This window comes from Erinaceus europaeus, chromosome 10, assembly GCF_950295315.1.
Source record: "Erinaceus europaeus chromosome 10, mEriEur2.1, whole genome shotgun sequence".
In the NCBI taxonomy this organism is placed as follows: domain Eukaryota; kingdom Metazoa; phylum Chordata; class Mammalia; order Eulipotyphla; family Erinaceidae; genus Erinaceus; species Erinaceus europaeus.
Genome location: NC_080171.1, coordinates 93,866,816 through 93,873,242, shown reverse-complemented (window position 1 = coordinate 93,873,242; position 6,427 = coordinate 93,866,816).

Genomic DNA, 6,427 nt, shown 5'->3' with positions numbered 1-6,427 from the left:
AACTGGTCCTCCAGGCATCATTTCATTCCACAAATATTTATCAAGGGACTTTTGTGTTCTAGGCACCATTCCAGGGGGGATGATGTAATAATAATTAAAAAAAAAAACCCAGACGTAGACCTCATACTTGAAAGCTTACAAAATGAGTTCTGTATTGTGTGTGCTAGAGGGGAAAATCAATCTAGCATCTGGAAGAACATGCCAGGCTTCTAAAGGAGATGCTGTTTAATCTGAAGAGTATGGACTTGTTACCTGACCTAACAGACAGGGATAACAAGCATTTCAGACAGATCGGGCAAGTCTTTAAGACATAAACCAAAAAATGACTTGTGACTATAGTAAATGCAGGAGGACAGAGAGGGAGGCAAGAGATGAGGTACAGAGTCCAGCAGGAAATCCATCATAGGGAAGCCAAGAGGGGAATACAGCTTTTGGTCTATTGGTAATGAAAAGGTTTAATGTAGCAAGAAAGTGACTGGATTGAACTGTGTCCGTCAGAAGAGATATTTTAGGAGGGTCAAGGACACATTACCATGAGCAAGGACCCAGGTTTAAGCCACCAGTCCCTATCTGTAGGAGGAAGCTTCATGAGTGGTGAAACAGTGCTATAGGCATCTCTCTTTCTCCTTCTCTGTCTCCCCCTCTCAATTTCTCTTTGTCTCTATCAAAAAAAAAAAAAAAAAAAAAGGAAAAGGAATGAAAAAAAGAAAAGAAATAGCTCAGAAAAAGGACCAAAAAGTCCTACCCAATGCCATTTAGGGATTTAATGTCATCCCTATTAAGGTTACACCAATTTTTTTTTTCAAAGGAATAGAAGAAAACCTGCAAAAGTTTATCTGGAACTGGAAAATACCCAGAATTGCCAAAGCAGTCCTCAGGAAAGAAGAACATGAAGGCACCGTGCTTCCTGACCTCAATTTATACTACGGGGCTATTATAATCAAAACTTCCTGGTACTGGAACAAATTTAGTCACACAGAACTGTGGATAGAATCAAGAGGCCAGAAGTAAACCCCCACATGTATAGATAGCTCGTCTTTCTTTATCAGACAGCCCTCTGACAGACACTGTGTTTGCAATTTGCAAAATGCTCTCAGAACGTTTATCACTTTCTTTTCATAGTTAAGATTTTTGTTTTTTAGGTTTTTCAAATTGATCTAATAATGGTTGACAAGAATGTAGGATAAGAGGGTTACAATTCCTACCACCAGAGTTTTATAGCCCATCGCCTTCATTGGAAGCATCCTATTGTTTTTTGTTTGTTTGTTTAAGAAAGGAGACATTAAGAAAACCATAGGATAGGAGGGGTATAACTCCACACAATTCCCACCACCTGGTCTCCATATCCCATCCCCTCCCCAATAGCTTTCCCATTCTCTATCCCTAGTATGGACCCAAGGTCGTTGTGGGTTACAGAAGGTGGAAGTTCTAGCTTCTGTAATTGCTTCCCTGCTGAACATGGGCATTGACTGGTCGATCTATACTCCCAGTCTGTCTCTCTCTTTCCCTAGTAGGGTGGGGCTCTGGGGAAGTGGGGCTCCAGGACACATTGGTGGGGTCTTCAGTCCAGGGAAGACTGGTCGACATCATGCTGGCATCCAGAACCTGGTGGCTGAAGAGAGTTAACATACAAAGCCAAACAAATTGCTGAACAATCATGGACCTAAAGGCTAGAATAGTGAAGATGAAGTGTTGGGGGTACTCACTGCAGACTCTTGTGTACTTCTGCTTTCAGGTATATATTTTTCCCTGGTTTATGGGCACATGTGAACATATGCTCTATCTCATGGGGTCTATATCTAGGTTTGGGGATCTTATTGGGGAGTGGACCACCTGGAATGGAATTAGAGAATACTATGAAAGGAAAGGTCTCACCCGAGTGATGAAGCTGAAGGGTTGTTGTTCCACACCTGAAGTCTCTGGACACAGTCTGAAGTGAAGAATGCTGGGGTGGCACTCATTGCATTGATTAGGTTGCGATCGGCGGATGCAATATTATTTTATATGAATTGAGAGAAGCACGCAGGAAAGTGGGCCCCACCCTAAGGTTGTCTTTTGGTGGTGGGAATGGTGTTTATGTACACTCCTATTAAAGTGTAGTCATATAAACCACTATTTAATTAATATGAGAGGGGGAAAATTGATCATATGTCTCGAACTTTTTAAAACACAGACTGAGTCTTTTTAATACATAGGCTGAGTCTTTGATACGTTGACTCTCTCAAAAGTCTAGACCAGGTAGAACAGAAGCAACCAGTAGCACAGCTATATACAAGATTATACAGCAAACTCTAACAAAGGGACTTTTCAAAGTTAACCCAATTACCAAATAATGTGATGATAACAATAACTATCCATTGTCTTCTTGAACCCTAAGACATTTCCACTATAGAGCCTATGTTTCCCCTAGTCCTGGAAACATCCTATTCTTTATCCCTCTGGAAATGTTTATCACTTTTCTCTTGCAAGCAGGTCTTATTTTCTCTTAGGTATTAAAAAAGTGATACTCCATGGTATGAAAGGATTTTGCCAAAAACACTGTGAACAAATAATGAAATTAGGAGTCAAACCCACATATTATGTCTCTGTATCCTGAGCTTTTTTTCCTTCATTTTGTGACTGCTCCATAGAAACACATCCCCAGATCAACACAGACTTGAAAGCAGTTCCATCTCTAATAATTATGGTAAGTAGACTACATGCAACACTGATTTTGAAAGACTGTCAATCACCAGAAAATGCTAAGGTAGAAAATTCTCACAGAAAAATTGAGAGGGGAGAAGTAGATAGAGAAGGAGAGGGAAAGACAGACACCTGTAAACCTGCTGTACCTCTCATGAGGATCCTCCCCTGCAGGTGAGGTACAAAGGGTCAAACCAGGGTCCTTGTGCATGGTAACATGTGTGTTCAACTGTCTGTACCACTGCCTGGCACCTAAAGTGTGTTTCTTATAATAGACATTTACTTGGACGTTTAAAAACCAACTTGACAATGTCCTTTAAATGTCTGGAGAAGAGGTAGTTACTATAATTACATTTGTTGATAGGTTTAAATCACTGTTCCATTTAAGGTGTCTCAGTAATAGAGCTTTATCTTGCATGCATAAGACCTTGGATTTGATCTTGTGCTCTACATGAGAGTAATAAAGACAAGATTGGGATTTCATAGATGGTGAAGTTATGCTTTGCACTCATGCTCTCTCTGCCCCAAAAGAAAGAAGTTTTAATTCCTCAGGCAAAAAACAAAAACAAAAAAACTGCACATTCATTTCTGGTATAAACTGACAAAGATTTACTAGAGGGTGAGGAGATGTTTTGTGTTGAATCCAGGCTTTGGTCCTGACAAGCTGCTTGATCTTGAGAAAAGTGCTCAATTTCTTTAAATTTGGTTTTGTTTCTTTTTTTTATCATTTATTTATAAAAAGGAAACACTGACAAAACCATAGGATAAGAGGGGTACAACTCCACACAATTCCCACCACCAGAACTTTGTATCCCATCCCCTCTCTTGATAGCTTTCCTATTCATTAACCCTCTGGGAGTATGGACCTAAGGTCATTGTGGGATGCAGAAGGTGGAAGATCTGGCTTCTATAATTGCTTCCCCACTGAACATGGGCATTGACAGGTTCGTCCATACTCCCAGTCTGCCTCTCTCTTTCCCTAGTGGGGCGGGGCTCTGGGAATCAGAGCTCAAGGACATATTCGTGGGGTTGTCTGTCCAGAGAAGTCTGGTTGGCATCATGCTAGCATCTGGAACCTGGTAGCTGAAAAGAGAGTTAACATATAAAGCCAAACAAATTGTTGACTAATCATGAACCTAAAGGCTGGAGTAGTGCAGCAGGTAAAGAGTTGGGGTCTCCGTTTTGTAGATAGCTAGTAGGCCTATTAGTTATATTCCAAAGGACCTGTGGCTATACTAGTTTTTCTTTTCCCTGAGCCTGAAATCTGATATACAGGTTAGTATACAGTGATTCAGTATGAAGTTCATAATGAAATAGTGTCTACTTAGACTTAGATACCCTCCTCACCTATTTCCTATACTTCCCTCACTCACTCCAAAGCTAACCTCATCAAAGCAAGGACTTCAAAAGTTGAATAAGGGCAAGAGACTGGCATACTTTAATGATGATTCTTTAGTCACTATCAGGCCACCCCATCAGCTGGGGCCCTAGTCAGGGAGTCCTGAGATTCCCAAACAGACATGATGGGCCTAGACCTCGAATAAATCCCTCTCCCCACTGTTACCAGTCATCTCTATCAGGAACAACACAATAGACCCCTTTTGGGGCCCCCATAGGACCTTGCCCTCAACTTGGATCAACAATGGTAAAGAATGTTCCATCCTCAGAAGGGAAGCTGGACAACATACTCTATGCTACACCTGAGGAAGATGGGTCCTGAGATTGGGGCAGCCTGGAATGTTCCTACTCATGACCACAGAATGTGAGCTCAGATCTACGGAGATGCAAAGGTCACATAGGCTTCTAAGCTGAATATGGGCCCCAGATCAGATCAAATCAGTGGGGTTTACCATCAACAATATTTATACCCCTTTCCCATATTAGGGAGCTACTCTCTTGCCTGATCCAGCTTTCTGGTCCTTTTTCCAGCCATGACATCATCTCACCAGACAATAACTAAATTCAGTTTTCTTACCTATAGAAGGGAATGCTGCTGAGTCATAGCAAAGAGTTGTGTCTAGTAATACACATAAAACACATAAATAAATATTCAACTCACTGCCTAATAGACAGTAAGAGTTCAGTAGGCCTATTACTTTTTTCACTACTTTCAAATCAACAATGTACAGCTGAGTGTTTCTACTACAGAATCTCACAAACGTAGGTGAAGGCTAGGCAAATAATGTAAAATATGAAAGTAAAGGAATTTTCCAAAGAAATGCAGAACGATTGCTTTCAAAAAGTTCCAGGAACACTTGACAAAGAAAAATACTTGGGCAAGAAGTCAGGGATGAAGTAAGCGGAAGAGGAGAGCAGAGTGAGGTGGTTGGTCCTTACTACCCCCTTATTGCAAAAAGGATACCAACAGTCAAAATGGTATATAATTAGCCCTACTCCATACCCCCAGACAAGTGGGAAAAAAACTGACTTCACAATGTCTGCTCTTAACAAAGATGTCACACAATGTATGGTGTATCTATGATAGCTGTAGCATTTTATGCACTTAGTCTTTTTTTAAGATTATATTTATTAATTAATGAGAAAGATAGAAGACAGAGAAAGAACCAGACATCACTCTGGTACATGTGCTGCCAGGATTGAACTCAGGACCCCATGATTGAGAATTCAGTGCTTCATCCATTACACCACCTCCTGGACCACAGTTTGTTTTTTCTACTAGACCATAATGACTATAAGAAAAGTCACTCAACCCTTCTGTGTGAAGAGAATTTGAGTAATTTTAAGACTTTTGCTTTTTTATTTAATAATGATCTTCTTAACCTAATTGCTATATCTATTTGAAAGTGTGTATGTGTGTGCATGTACATGTATGTGTATTAAAATGGATAAAGTGATCAATTTTATGTTGTGTGTGTAACCTAATTGTTAAACTTGAAAGAATGTGTGTGACATTTATCAAAACAAACATTGCACCAGATAAAGTTAAACAAGCAATGAAAACCTTCAAGTATTTGAACAAAGTATTTGAGGTCAGGACAGGACTCAGTCTGAACTCAACTCAGTCTCAACTAAAACAAAAGGTACTAGGAGTTTAAGCATCAGGATGAGCTAGTTGGGGAGTCATGGGCCATCTGTGTTTGTTACTAACTTTATCCAAAGAAAACATGAACCTTCTTATCCTACGGTTTTGTTAATGTCTCCTTTCTTAAATAAATAATAAAAAAAAAGAAAACATGAACTTTTATATCTTCATGGCAGATGGTAATTTTGCAACTAGGATCAAATAAAGGAACATGCAAGAACTATCTTCTTTGGTGACTACATTTATAGGGGATGGCATTCAGATCCTTGAGAAAGATATTCCTAGCTTGTGAAACTGGAAAGCCTATGATAAGTGAAAATTATCATTGTGATATTTAACATCGTCATAAACCGAAAAATCAATAGAAGAAATAAAATGTTAACAAAAGAAAATCAATCCACCCAAAGGAAGCAAGAGAGAAAAACACAGAACAAGAACGTATGGAGCAAATAGAAAACAAAAATTAAAATGGAACAGTAGATTTAAAACCAAAAACTATCAGCAATTAAATGTAATTGTACTAACTACCTCTTCCCCAGACATTTAAAGGACACATTGTCAAGTTGGTTTTTAAACATCCAAGTAAATGTCTGTTATAAGAAACACACTTTAGGTGCCAGGCAGTGGTGCAGACAGTTGAACACACATGTTACCATGCACAAGGACCCTGGTTTGACCCTTTGCACCCCACCTGCAGGAGAG